The sequence below is a fragment of the Marmota monax genome, unplaced genomic scaffold (genome assembly GCF_021218885.2).
Source record: "Marmota monax isolate L192 unplaced genomic scaffold, Marmota_monax_Labrador192_F-V1.1 WCK01_AAM20220418_F8-fsc00109, whole genome shotgun sequence".
In the NCBI taxonomy this organism is placed as follows: domain Eukaryota; kingdom Metazoa; phylum Chordata; class Mammalia; order Rodentia; family Sciuridae; genus Marmota; species Marmota monax.
The window spans coordinates 4,601,621-4,617,441 of record NW_026695229.1 but is presented as its reverse complement, the minus strand read 5'-3'; the positions used below and the strand labels follow the sequence as shown (position 1 = coordinate 4,617,441).

Sequence of the window (15,821 nt, the reverse complement as noted above, 5' to 3'; positions counted from 1 at the left end):
TTGGCAGTAGAGAACCTCTGGATTCAATTCCCAGAAACACACAACACACACACACACACACACAAAGTCCATTGAGAAAGAATCCTCTTTAAGCAAGAGATTAAGTCATTAGTCTAGGAAGCAGGAAGTAGGCCTCCCAGAACTCTGGCCCAACAGTCATGAATAATGGAGGACACACATGTCTAGACCAGATAAGAACTCATCTCTATTCCCCCTTGTAGCACGGAGTTCCCGAGTGCAAAGGAACTGGAGACTGGTATCAGAAACCACCATATTTTCCTTAGATTTCATTGGCTACAACTTTGTAACTCTTGACTGGTGTGAAAGTTGGACTTCTGAAAAAAAAGTGGGTTAAAAAAAAAAGGACAATTAATATAAGAAAAAAACATGCTCTGCTGCAAAATATTTTGTCTTTTTTGTGCCATATCAACTACTTCATGCAAAATTAAATATTAAGAAGAGCTTATTTATGAAAGAAACAAATCATGCACAATGTCAGTTATAGGTAGAGGTAGTTCAGCAAAAAGGATCTGGAAGTTGTTCTCAACTGTTATTAAAAATTCTCTCTGAAGAAGCCTCTGTTGCATTCAGTGTTAGCCAGACTTGACCTTTAATATGGTTTCACCATTGTGTCTGCTCTTCTGTTTCTACCTCTCTGTGAAGCTGGGGTCAAGGTCAGCAGCATGTTCACTGTTTTTAGCCTAGCAGAGAACCATCATTCTAGCTGGAGCTGTGTCTTCTGCTTTTTTTTTTCATTTATGGTCCTTCCAGTGATATGAATTAATGCTTTCCTTGCTTAACTTCAGATTAAAAAAAAAAAAAAAACTACTGGGCAAATACATGCAACATTTCAAAAATTATTGCCTTCGTATTTTTGAACGGTATTAATTTCTCCCTCATTTTCTTCCTTTATATAGATATGAATTTTAACATATAATCTATATACATTTAATTTACACATAGCTTTACGTATCTATATAAATCTTGAGTAAATTGAGAAATGGCTATAATTCTCATTACAGAGTTAAGGGTTTATTTTTAAATTTTATCATATGCAAATATCTGAAGCAGTAGACTTTCACTGATTATCCCAGCCAAGATCCTATTGTGCAGAACAGGCAAAACCAGATAAGCAGCATCCTTTACAGCCCTCTGCCTTAGTGAGGCTTATTTCTGTCTGGGAATGCAACTTGCTATAATGGCTCCACCAGATGGGACACTTAACACTGTCAGCACCCCATTCCGCCCCCAATATGCCACTGTTTATGCTCGATGGATGAGGATGAAATGAGGGCAGTGTTCTCCTTGAATTAAACATGGAGCATTTGCAAAACATCAGGATGAAGATTTAATTCAATAATTTGGAAATAGAGGTGGATTTAGGTAACTCGTTGCATTGCCTGGGTTATTTCCTTTTCCATCACATAGCAAAGTTTATCCTGACCACATTGCTCCTCTTCTGTCAATCTCACTGACTTTACCCTTTTGTAGAATTAAAATAAAAATCATGGCACTTGTTATTAAAGTCTCAGTGTTCACACTTCCGGCCACTCATAGAAATTCCTGCACATTAATAGTTCACAAAATCTAGTGTCTTTTCATTTCCTCCAGGTTCCCTGTGTCTGACAAAGGGTCGACTCTGTAAATAAATGAAGGAATGCATCATATAGGCCTCGGCATAGTGTCCTCTTTGTGTCTCTGTTTTGGGAAGATAGAATTTTAAAAATCCATTGATAGCAAAGATTGAGAAAGAGTCCCCTCTTTGCTACCATCCATTCCCATAATCCAGTGTTGCTGCCTCAATAACTGGTTTCCTTTTTCTTTTCATTTAAATTGTGACTAACCTCCAACCCTCACTGCATTCTTTCGGTCTGTGCTTTGTGTGGTGTTTAGATACAATCACTGTGGAGTTCTTCTTCCCCTAAGCAAAGTTCCATAGGAACTGGCCAGAATGAGGGCTGACTACCTGTGGGTACTGCTCAGCTGCTCCAAGCATGTAGGAGCTGCAAAAGGCATTTTCTTGCTGCATTTCCTTTACACTCATGCACTTTAAACTCTAATAATAAGGTTTCATTTAGGGAAAAGTAAGTTGCTCTCTGTCAATGAGGCAGATCATTACTTTTCCATTTGCTAGCGTGGATATCATGCTGTCTTTCACAATTCACATTCTACAAACACACCGATCAATGAGAGGCAATATGAGTTATTTTTTCAATAAACAGCATACGATATTGTGCTGATCCAGGCATAGTACGTCATTCAGACCCCTAGTGAGCAATAACACGTATTTATAAAATTACTGGCTGGTTTGGAAATATGGCTTACAATATCTCTTTTCCTCTGTGAAGCTAAATTATTTATTTCAGTTCAACTCCTAGGCATTTCATGATTAGACTCTATGAAAAAGCAGCAAAACATTGAGGTTAAGAGAGTCTGAACTTTGGAAACAGAAAGCTCTTGATTAGAGTCCAGGCTCTGTTGTGAATGTCCAACCAACTTTCTGCAACTTGCACGTCAAACCCACCTGACAGAAGTTATTTGTCTTTTCAAACCTTGGAATAAGAAACAAAGGAGACATGAGTTGTGTAGTGCCTGATACTTAATATGAGTCTAAGAAAGGTAACTTCTAACTACATTCAACTGATTCAATCTTGGTATGGTAGACAAACCTCATCCACAGAGTATGAAGGAATTCTTCATCTGCTTAACATTATTATAACTTCCCAGGATAATATTCCACCTCCACCCTTGGACTTTTGTGGTATTATACCAGTTGGCTCTCTCATACCTCTTAGGCTTCTCACTGCCACATTGTTCTTTCCTAGCCATTAAATTCATCCTTGGCATCTAATTCTTGTTTTCCCACTAAGCCAATCCATCAGCACTCCTGTGAATTAGTCCTCTGAAATTCACTCACTCCTTTCCATGTCCATAACCTCTGCTGCAGCCCAGGTCCCCCAAACCAACGGAAATTTAAATAAATTGTCCCCAGTCAAATCTCTATTTCAAACCCTTCTTCAGTCTCATCCTCAGATCACGGATGTTACCACCATCTACCAGGCTCTGTGGGGCTTTGCTCCACCTGTCCAGTTTCACATGGAATCATTTCCCCTCTTTATTTCAACCATGCTGGCCTCCACCTCTTAGAAGCCAGGGGGTTTTGATGAAGCAATGATTGATTTTCTCTTCCTGCTTGTACTTTAGCATTTCTAACCAAGAAAAAAAGAAATTTAGAACTTCCTTTTACTTCCAAATGCATGGAGAGGTTTAGTGTGTTCTTATTTTCCACGGACTTTTGAAGAGTCTCACATGAAATGTCAAAAACAAGCCCAATATATTATTATGATTTGAATTAGGCCCAAACAACTTTGATATTTCCAGTAGGAATGAAATTATTAAACCAACTACTATTCCCCTTAGCATGTATGAACTTCAATTTCTAGGCCAAAGTCCAGCTACAAAAGTGCTGATATTTTGAATGTTATATAGTTAAAAAAGGGGGGGGGGTAGTGGAGTGTTTTGTTGATTTGAAAATGTTTACTTTGGGATTTAGTTGCAGGTGTCAAAGCATGTTAGTCAGGTGACAGTGAAACATTCAAGGTGTATACATAACTCACCAGGAGGCCAGCAGCTTCAAAGTACCATTGGAAGTGAAGTCCCAGTGTATACAGCAGAAATCTGTTCTGTAATAATTTCTGGGTGACAATCCAACAGAGCCTCCTCCTCTATCCCTGCCACTATTCTGGTACCTCCATTTTATTTTTGTCTTGACTGGCAAGCACTCAGAGATAACCAAAAATGAGGCCAAATGATGCTAATGATAGTTTGGATTATAGTTAAGCTCGGAAGGTACTACAGACAGCTGTTTGAGGGCATCCAACTACCAAAAATGTCTTTATGCTCTGAAAGCTGCCCAGGATGGAAATTCCTTGTTCTTCTGACACTTATAGGTATCTTCTAGAATATATGGCCAACACCTCTGTTGTGCTACCTGCCACTCCCTTAGTCACAACTGAACAGGGACATGGCAGGGGGTGGTAGCATGTGCGTTGCAGGCATCTGGCCTTTTATTAATTATTTTTTTCTATCATCATCTAAACTTCCTAGACATGAGTGAAAAAATAATGTTGAACTTATTGTTTTCAGTTTTGGTCAACCAAAGACTTTAAGCTTCAAAAATGAACATTTCTACTAATACCAACATCCATTGGCCAATTATTGCCATGGGAATATTATGACAAATTTTGGAGGTTGAAGAACCAATCCTCAGTTATATTGGGCCCCTTTGCTATGCCCTTCAGAGCACTTACTCTGTTCACAAAATTTATACCATCTATAATAATTGGCTTAATATCTTTATATCCTACCAGACTGGAAGTGCCTTATGAGTATAGGAGTCCTGCCTATATTATTCATTGTGGTTTTCCCACACATTAGATCTAAAGTAGGTAATGAATAACTTTTTTAAAAGAATGGGTAAATAGAAATAATTCCAAACCAAAGAAGACAACATAAAATGAGACTCCTTTAATATTAGTATGGGGTATATAGAGAGAAAATTTATTGCTGTATTTTTAACTAGAATAACATTTACTACTTCCTAAAAGTAATGTAAAAATAGTTATTTATTATAACAAAAGGTAAAAAGAAAAAGAAATAATAAACTAGACTTTGTTAAATTAAAAAATTTCTGCTCTGTGAAAGACACTGTCAAAAGAGTGAAAAGGCAATCCAAGACAGGAAAAAATATTTGCTAAAGACATATCCAATAAAGGCACATCATCCAAACTATGCAAAGTACTCTTAAAACTCAACAATGAGAAATCAAACAACCTGATTTTAAAATGGGCAAAAGGGGCTGGGGATGTGGCTCAAGCAGTAGCACGCTCGCCTGGCATGCATGCGGCCTGGGTTCGATCCTCAGCACCACATACAAATAAAGATGTCGTGTCCGCCGAAAACTAAAAAATAAATATTAAAAAAATTCTCTCTCCCTCTCTCTCCCTCTCTCTCTCTCTCTTAAAAAAATGGGCAAAAGACCTGAACAGACCTCTCATCAAAGAAGATGTGCAGATAACCAATAGGCATATGAAAAGATGCTCAACATCATATATTCTGAGGGAAATTCAAATTAAAACAACAATGTGATACACATAGCAGAATGGCCAAAATTCAAAACCCTGACAATAACAAGTGCTGTTGAGGTTGTGGAACAACAGGAACACTCATTCTTTGCTGATGGGAGTGTGAGATGATTCAGCCACTTTGGAAGACAGTTTGATGGTTTTTTACAAAGTCAAAGGAACTCATCATACGCTTTGATACAGTAATCATGCTGCTGGGTATTTATTCAAAGGGACTGAAAACATGTTCATGTAAAAATCTGCACATGGATGCTTACAGCAGCTTTCATAATTTTGTCAAAATGTGAAGAAATTAAGATGTCCTTTAGTAGGTGGATGTATACATAAACTGCAGTATAGCTAGACAATGGACACTTATTCAACACAAAAGAAAGACATGAAAGTCATGAAAAGACCTGGGGGAAATTTAAATATATATAGTAGTCCCTCCTATCCTGGATGATTCATTCCAAGACCCTTAGCAGATGTTTGAAACTGAAAATAAGGCTGAACCCCATATGAACTATGTTTTTCTTATTTGTACTTACCTTTGATATAGCTTAGTTCATAAATTAGGCACAATAAGATATTAACAAAAATAACTAATGATAAAATAGAACAATGACAACAATATACCCTAGTAAAAGTTATGTGTATGTGATCTCTTTCTCTCAAAAAGTCTTATTTGAACACTAGCACTGTGATACCATGGACACGCATCAGATAATCAAGTGACTAATGGATGGGTATGGTATATGCCATGGTACAGACAAAAGGATGATTCACATCCTTAGAGGGATGAAGCTGGTTGGCTCAAGATTATATTATGATACTCAAAAGGGCAGGCAAGTTAAAACCTGTAAATTGTTTATTTCTGGAATTTCTTATTTAATATTTTTGAACTATAGTTGGTTTTGAGTAGCTTGACTCTGCAGAAAGTGAAACCATAGTTGCCAGGTTTGGGGGAAGGGAGGGCTACTGTACTGCTAAGTGAAAGAAGCCAATCTGAAAAGGCGAATAGTGTATAATTCCAGCTACATGAGACTCTGGAAAAGACGGAAAAAAAATGCAGACACTAAAAAGATCAGTACTTGTCAGGGGTTAGGAAGGAAAGGGAAAAATTGGTGCTGTAGAGATTTCTGGGGCAGTTAAGTATTCTGTGGTGGTGGGATCCATGCTATCAATTTGTCCAAACCCATATACCGCCAAGAGTGACCCATAATGTCTCTGGGTAAAAATAATGTGTTCATGTAGTAGGTAGATCAACTGTAGTAACAAAGGTGTCACTCTGACAGCAGATGTTGATAATTACAGAAGTTGTACATGTGTGGTGGGTCGTGGGCTATATGCAAATCTCTATACTTTTGATTTTGCTATGAACTTAAAAATGTTTTTTAAAAAGTCAAATATATAACAACAAAAAAACTAATAATAAACAAAAATGTCTAATGTGTAGATAATGCTCATAATGGTTAGGGTGATATTCTAGCATTTTTATATGCATGAAATCATACCATCATTATAATAGCCATAGGAGGTAGGGACCATTACCCCCAACTTACAGATGAGGAAAATGAGGTTCAGAGAAGTTGGAGACTTTTCCAAGGTCAGAATACTGGTCCACATCCAGCTGTTTTCTTAACCCTATTCTTTTAGAGAAAGAAAGCAACTGATAAGATGAGGAGAACAACAAAAGAAGTATGTGCTGAGACCTGCTCTGACCAAGGGACCCAAAGACAGATGGATAGGCTTCTATCCTAGCCCTGAAAGAGTTGCCAGGAGATATGTAGCACTGAAAAAAAAAAAAACTAAATAAAAACACAGGACAATAAAATCCCTCTGGAGACAGGGCATGACTAATTGTTACATGAACTTTACTAAATGTCAGAGTACAGAGGAGAGAGAGAGGGATGGATGAGGCCTGGAGCAGCCCAGCAAGAGGATTCCATAGATAGCAACTGATCCTGAAGTTAGCCTAGAAGAATGAACACAATGAGGATGGGTGGAGGGGATGTAAGAGATGCAAGGGGCAATGTAAACACATTCGTCATATTGGAAGTTGTTTTCTGCAGTGTGTTCTCAAGTGAATAGTTCAGGTTTCTCTACCTCTGAGAAAAATGTGACATTTTTGGTCAAGTCAGCAGTATTTTTCCCCTTTGTTTCTCCAATTATAAAATGGAGATGTTATTTACCATGGTCCTTCCCCACAGATATGTTGAAAGGGTTAAAGGATTCTTTAAAGCTTTAGGGTCTCTCTAAAGCAGTTATGCAAAGCCAAATTGTAATCACCACTGTTGTCTTTTGTTGTTGGTTTTTATTATTGTTATTATAAAATAGACCCTGGGGAAACATAACTTTAAGGATGGTCATAGCCTGCTGAAACAATTAACTGTCTCCTTGTGCCCCACCTGATGGAAAAGCCTGGTAGAAGCTTGGCCCCCACAGATCCTTTTTCAGCAGTCTCTGCTGTTGCAGATGTCTCTCCTGGGGCTGGGGCTGGAAACTGCTCCTGTTACATTTTGTACAAGAGTCATTCATAGATAGGTTTTTTTTTTTTTTTGTGTGTGTGTGTGTGTGTGTTTGCGCGCACGTGTGTGTATACACAGATTTATATATATATATGTATATATATATATATATACATACATACATATGTTTATATATACATATATACATACATACAAATATATGTATTCCATACATGCAATTTATTAGAAAATGAAATAGTTACTGACATTTGATTATCAATAAATTTCAGATAAGAATCTAGAATTCTGGCTTCTTTATCATAGATCTTCTTTGTCATAGATCTGCCAAATTTTAGTGCCTATCACAGCAAGAATTCAGTCTACTGAATGTATGTTCACACCTTGACCAAGCCCTATTTGGCCTTAATCCTCATGGGTCAACTGCCAGCCCTGAGAAAGGTTCATTAAGATACTTTGGCTACATCTGCCTACTTTCCATCTGAAGAACTGTCTGACCGAGGTAGGCTGCCCGTAAGGACTGCACTGGGTGAGGGAGCTGCCGGGGCTGAGTTGAACAGGACAGAGGTGGCATAGCTGTTTGCCAGTCCGTGGAAAACAAGCCAAAGGCAGAAAGAAGGGATCTGAATTCAGAGCCTGGAGCCAAAAACCAGAGCCAGGAAGTTGGGCATTAATGTCTCCCCTTGGAATATGAGAGCTAACAGCAAGAATTCTGGAGCCAATTCCACAAGCCCTGAGTATCTGCCAGAACATGCTCTTTAATGACACTGCTTATTTTTATAAGGTAGTCCACGCTTATACATTAGAACACTGGAGAAAATGCACATGTGTCCTTACATCTGTATGCAATTATACCCAAACCAAAGCCTACCACCAGCAATTCTGACATGGCAATCAATATATCAATTCTGATATAATAGTTTCATTTCTGAAAAGCTCCAGACATTCTTCATGTATGATCTGAAGCCAGGTTTGAAAGCTCCTCTTTTAGGTGAGCTAAACTTCCTATGATGCACCCGCTCCATTCTCTAAATAATGAAAGCTAGTTATCTGGAGATTCCTCTTTCTCTTTTGGTTTCCTAAGATTTCGTCTGGGTGAATGAAGGTGGATTACTGTTTCTTAGGTGGGGAGGCTGGCACCTCTGTTATCTCTTTTGTCTTCCTAGTCACTGCAGCTCAAGCTCATGCTGGTGAAGCATGATTTGGCCATTCTTGACATGGTCAGGACATGACAGCCTCTGTGATTGACATAGACCCAGACTGGCTTATGTGAATGCCATGAACTCCTCAGAGCCTATGTCAGCCTATGTTTAGCTGTTCTCCTTGGCTCAGACAGTCAACCCAGAGGACTCTTCTATGCTGGACCCCACACCAGTCCCTCTAGCCCCTGCCCCTGAGTATCCCTCAGGGTTTAGGCCAAGTATGCACTCTGTTTATACCATAAGAAATTAACCTGGCTTTCCAAAATGTCATAGACCACTATCACATTGAATCGTCTGTCATTTTACTTTGAAGGGGTTATTGCTTGTGTGGGTGTGAAGGCAACCTTTAAAGGGGATTGTAACCCAAAATCTTATTAAAATTAGAATAAACACACACTGCCCTCAGTTTCCCCCACAATCAGCTTACTTTACTCTCCTTCCTATTCAATTGTAAGTATTAGATGAAAAATTCATTATCTTAGAAAAAAGAATGTAAGTCCCAAATCATTCTGATTGGAAAAGGGAAACCTTGCACACTGTTGGTAGGAATGCAAATTAGAACAGCAATTATGGAAAACAGTATGGAGGTTGCTCAAAAAATTAAAAATAGAACTACCATATGATCCAAATCTACCACTTTCTCCAAAAGAGACGAATTCACTATCTCCCTGTTTATTGCAGCACTATTCACAAGAGCCAAATGTGGAAACAACCTAAATGTCCATTGATTAATGAATAAAGAAAAAGTGACATATATATATATATATATATATATATATATATATACACACACACACACACACAGAGAGAGAGAGAGAGAGAGAGAGAGAGAGAGAGGAAAAATAGAATACCATTCCATCATAAAAAGAAGAAAATCCTGTTTTTTGTGATAGCTTGTATTACAGTTTGAATGTGAAGTGTCCCCCAAAAGCTCATGTGTGAAAGAAAGAAAGAAGGTTTAGAGGAGAAATGAATGAACCATGAGAGCTTTAACTCAATCAGTAAATTAATCCCATGATGGGGATTAATTGAGTGGGAACTGAAGGCAGGTAGGGTGTAGCTGGAAGAGCATGCCATTAGGGTACATATGTTGTATCTGGAGAGTAGAGTCTCTTTTTGCTCTCTGATCACCACGTGAGCCACTTCCCTTCACCACACTCTTCTTCCATGTTGTTCTGCCTCATCTCAAGCACCAAGGAATGGAGCTGGCTGTCTAAGACTTCTGAATCTGTGATCCCTCAGATAAACTTTTCCTCCTCTACAATTGTTCAGGTCAGGTCTTTTAGTCACTGCAATGAAAAAGCTGACTAAAACTTAAATTGGTACTGAGAAGTGGGGTTGTTGCTGTGACTAACCTGACCATGCAGTTCAGAAGCTTTTGGAGATTTTTAGAATTTGTGGGAAGAATTTTGACATGTTTAGCAGAGTAAGCTGGAACAGATGTAGATTGTTGTAAGCAGAGCTTAATGGATGATTCTGGTGGGAATTCAAAAGACCAGAATGCCAATAGGACTGCAGACAGTGAAGAAAGTGCTCAAAAGGATTCAGAAAAAAAATCTATTTGGATTATAGGCTATTCATGTTATATTCTGCCTAAGAAGTTGTCTGCATTTTGCTGGTTTCCTGAGACTTTCTGTGAGGCTGATTTTAAAAGTGAGGAATTTCTTTATCTGGCGGAAGTAATTTCTAGGCAGCATAGCATTCAGGCAGTGGCATGGCTTTCCTTGGCAGCTTTTAGGCAAGTTTATTTTGATATTCAGGGGCAGAAAGTAGAGCAGAAAGATTTGAAAAACTTGGACTTGAAAGATGGGAGTAAAACTGGGGAAATTGCAGTTGTTAAAGACATTGCTGCCACTAAAGAAATGCTAAAGACTTTACCCAGAACCAATAAGAAAGATGGCTTGAGGGCATCTCAGGATTTAGCAAAATTATACCCATCTCAGACTCTGGGGAGTAAAAGTAAAAATTCTCTTGAGAAGGGACCAGTGGGGAAACCTTCTTGCACAAGAGGGGCAAGGAAGTTTTTTCAATGTGTTCAGCCCCCAACAGGCTACTGCAGATAGTGTCCCTGGAGGATTGGTGGCAGTTCAATATGGCAGCAGACCTTGGCAGCAACCATGAGGTACTGGTTCTGCAGGAATGAAGCATGCTAGAGTTAGGGGGTCATGGAGGCTTCCACCAAGATTTCAAAGGAAGTCTCAGGAGGCTAGGCACAGTGATACTGGGATGGAGTTCCAAAGAAAGCCATCCATGGAAATGCAAGAAGAAAGCAGAAGTTGCAATGAAGACTCCTGAGATTAAGAAATGCCAGTAATATGGGATGTCTGCCAAGGAAAGCTGCAGGAATTGAGCCGAGAAAAAATAAGAGAGAGGCCATATAGGCTGAAAGCAGAAAAGCTACAGGGGCAGAACTGCACACGTCTTTTGGAGAGAACATTATAATGCATTGTATCCCTGATGCTCAACATGGAGCTATAGGACTTGTTTGCTCAGCTGGATTTTGGTCTTGCTTTGGTCCCATCCCTTTTTTCTATGCCCCGATTTTTCTGAGTGGAAATGTTTACTCTATAGCTTTATATATTGGATACTTGTAAATTGCTTTTTAAAAAAAAAAATTCAACAGTCTATTTTTTGTATATTTTTATTTGTTCTGATTAGTTGTACATGACAGTAAAATGCATTCTTTTGGGGGGGTACTGGGGATTGAACTCAGGGGCACTCAACCACTGAGCCACATACTCAGCCCTATTTTGTATTTTATTTAGAGACAGAATCTCACTGAGTTACTTAGTGCCTTGCTTTTGCTGAGGCTGACTTTAAAATTGTGATCCTCCTGCCTCAGCCTCTGGAACTGCTGGGATTAACTGGTGTGCACCACCATGCCTGGAAGTAGAATGCATTTTGACACATCATACATAAATTGTCATGTTTGTACACCTTGAATATATACAATTTTTATTTGTCCATTAACTTTAGGGGGACTTCGGGGGAGCCCAGGGATGCTTTATCACTGGGCTACATCCCCCAATCTTTTTACTATTTATTTTGAGACAGGATCTCTTTAAGTTGTTGAACCTGGTCTTGAACTTGCATTCCTTTTGTCTCAACTTCCTGGGTCACTGTGCCCGACTGTCTGTTAAATATTTTTAAATTAAAAAACAAACAAAATCACTCTTATTCATTGAAGAAGTTGTCTAAAACAAGATCTAGGGGGAAATGAACAACTGAAGAAGGGAAAAGAACAGGAGGTTGGTGCTCTGTGTCCTGCTTATTGTTGGCCATGATATTTCCTAAGAAATATGGAGAAAAGAGTACTCCAGGCACAGCGCACATTTCCTTAAGAGACAACCTTTGGAATTCTGCCCTACCTCTTCTTGGATCCCTACCTTGTAGTGCAGAAGAAAATCTAAGGGACTCATTATCACTCTGCTGAATACCGTGGTCAATCATAGCATAGGGGTAAACATTTACATCTCTAAATATACTTGAACATAGAAAATATATAGCAAACCATAGTAGAAAGGATAAAAATGGGACCCCCATATAGGGCACTCGCTATGACAGGAATTCATAGGACTAGAGACTTCCCCAGACATGCCAGTGAGTGGTGAGGGACTGAGAAGGCTTAAGCCATGACCTCACCTTCCTCTAGACTTATAAACACTGTGCATCTATGCCACATTAAATTTACATCAAAACTATCCTTCTTCACTAATAACCTAACCTTAACTCCCCATAATGGTTTTACCTTATGAAATTTTAAATTTTTTAAAACTTTGACTTCTTTATAATAACACTTTGCTTAAAATGCAAACACATTATATAGCTGTACAAAAAACATTTTCTTTCTTTATATCCTTATTCTCTAAATTTACTCTGCTTAAAAATATTTTTTTAATCATTTTGATTTTTAAGCTTTTTCTTTTGCCCTGAACACCCAGATGCAAACACACATTAGCCTAGGCCTAAACAGGGTGCAGAGGGTCATCATCAATACCACTGTCTTTCATCTCCACACCTTGTCCCACTGGAAGGGCTTCAGGGGCCATAACATGCATGCAGCTGTCATCTCCTATGACAATAATGTATTCTTCTGGAATTCCTCCTGAAGGACCTGCCTGAGGCATTTTTGTAGTTAAATCTTTTTATTTTTTTTAATAAGTAGAAGGACTGCACTTTTAATAAATGACAAAAACTATAGTATATCAAACACTTAAATCAGTACCACCATCATTTATATCATTGTAAGTATTGTATACCTGCAATGTACATAATTGCATGTGCTGCACTTTTGTATGACTGGTACTATAGTAGGATTGTTTCACCTGCATCACCCCAAGACACATGAGCAAGGTGCTGTGCTATGACATTATGGTGGTTACCACATTACAAGGCAATGGCAATTTTTCAACACTATTATCATCTTATGGGATCACCATCTTTTATGCCATCCATTGTTGACCAAAATCTTATGCAGCATACAACATTAGTAACATGGATGTACACACCATGGAATTTTTTCCTCTTGCTAGATGTGGGCCCAAATATTATTTTCCTAAATATCTTTAAAGTTTCCATAGTGTCCATAAGGTTACACAAAATTAGTTCAGTAAAAGAGCAAAGATTTCCTAAAGCGAGACTCCACACAGTTGTCCAAGACTCTTCATGGAAGGAGACTGTATAAAGTAATGACAATATCTTCTCAACAGACATATGATAGACATACAGAGTTCTGGTCAATTCCAATTTCTCCAAGTAGAGGATGAGGTTATCATTTTTTATAAAACAATCTACAAGTGGTATTATGCCTATCCAGGAATTTAACTTGCTAATCAGCTGGCTTGATAGAAGAATAAAATTCAAGCTATCTATTAGAGTAAGTCCTCCATGGATTGATTGCCATTTATCTGGTTAAGCTTTTGAATGGTGCAGGATTACAGTGAATTTAAGAATATCTACCAAATCAAACATGCAATTCAGATATTTGACATGGCTAGTTAAGTGTAGAGCCATATGGGCTTTGTAGTCACCCTGTCCACTTAATGCAAACAACCCAAGGGAGTAAGGTCAAAAGACAATTCACATAAAAACTCTAAATGGTCAAAAGATAAATGAAGGTACCCTTAGACCATCCTAGTAGCCACATAGGTTAGTATAATATTGTTGCTAGGCATTGTGTTAATAGGTAGACTGATGTATATCCTTTGATCAAAAATTCTACCTCTAGATTGTCACCTAAGGAATTACTTAAGAATGTGCCGATATTAATGTATAATGATATTTGTCCTATAACTGTGTAAATTTATGAAAAAACAATGGAAATACTCTAAATGTCCATCTCTATAGGCAATGGAATACTATCTAATTATGAATCATAATGTCTTAGATGAATATTTATAGTCATGGTCAGTATTTATTATATATTGCTAAATTTTTTTTGCTAAAAAGTAGAGGTAGTGATCTAATTTTATTAAATGAATTACCAGTTTATCATGATGCATGGGTAATAGTTGACTTAGTATGAAATGATTTTTCCCTTTATTGCCTTCCAAGAAGCCCTTTCACTACCCAGTCCTTTCTTCTTTAACATTAGAGTCCATATATTTCTAGTCATTTTCCATAATTAAAAATATTCTCCAGTTTGAAATTTCAATCTCAAATCCATTCCCAATGTCATCCCTGTCCCCTGAGTGTCAGTTTGAGAATTTTGGAATGAGAGAATGCTGTGCTGCTCTTGGTAGGGAGAAAGAAAAGGAAACTTCTTTCTCCTTACTGATCTGCCTGTGTCTCTGATAAGTGCTGACATTCTTTTCCATCAAGTACTCTAAAGACCCCATTTGTCCTGAATTCAAGGTTTCCTGCTCCATGATCTTCTCTGATCATGAAAGTCCCAAATAGTATCTCATAAATAAAAACATATTTACCATACACCTATAATACCAGTGACTTAGAAGGCTGAGGCAGGAGGATTTCAAGTTCAAGACCAGCCTCAGCTACTTAGTGAGTCCCTGTCTCCAAATAAAAAAAAACAAAAAAAGGGGTAGGGATGTGGCTCAGTGGTTAAGCATCTCTGGGTTCAATCCCCAGTACCAAAAAACAAACAAAAACCCACCAAACAAACATATCTATCCATTCCCAGAAATAAGTTCTGAAAGATTATATATTGATGTGCTGTCCATAATGTTTATTTAACAAACTATGGTATCTATAATGTTCTGCCGTTTTCTTGCCTACGTGCTGTAATTTTTTTAATCCTAAACCTGCTTTGCTATTATGATGAAGGGGATAAATAAGAATAATCTTATTTCAAAAAACAAATGTTTATCCTAATAGGAAATAATATGAAAGCAATAATATAAAAGAACAACAATACCAACAACAACAAAAATATCAAGCTGAGCAAAAGATATCTGGCATAAAGAAGCACTATGTGTGATTTTATCTATGTAAGTTTCGAAAACAAATACAACTGATACATAGTGATACATATCAGATTTCACAGATGAAGAGAGCGGAAATCACAGAGATCTCAAGGGAAATTTCTGGGGTCATAGAAACCTCCATGTCTTTATTGTTGTGATTATTTGCAGTAGATATGTTTCTCCTAATTCAATGAATTGTACAGAAATGTCCATGTGTTTATTGTGGTGATTATTTGGGTAGGTATATTTGTCTTAATTCATTGAATTATATACTTAAAATGGCTGTTTTTGTCTATATAAATTATGGCTATCACGTGGATATTTAGAGAAAGTTTTTTTTTTTCCTTTGTGTGAAATTTGTGAGGTCTGAGAAAACTATAAAACTCTTAAGAGAAAATATTGGGGTAAATCTTTATGACCTTGCATTTGGCAATAAATTTTTGAACATGATATTAAAAGCATAAGCAGAAAATAGGAAAGCTAAATTTTATCAAATTAAAGTTTTGTGCATCGAAAAACACTATCAAGAAAGCAGAAAGACAATTCATAGAATGGAAGAAAATATTTGCAAATCATATAGTTGATAAG

General features: G+C 37.7%; 1 long non-coding RNA gene across 7 annotated transcripts in view; it reads right to left on the bottom strand.

The window, feature by feature from the left end:
* LOC124088350 (uncharacterized) overlaps nt 1–15,821 on the bottom strand; it is a 99,452-nt gene that overhangs the window by 19,838 nt on the left and 63,793 nt on the right. The window contains exon 8 of one of the 7 annotated variants that reach the window (XR_009226094.1): nt 6,686–6,772. The exons of the other annotated variants lie outside the window; for them this stretch is intronic. This is a non-coding gene — a long non-coding RNA (uncharacterized LOC124088350). Of the gene's footprint in view, nt 1–6,685; nt 6,773–15,821 lie in introns of those variants that run through there. 7 annotated transcript variants of the gene reach the window in all.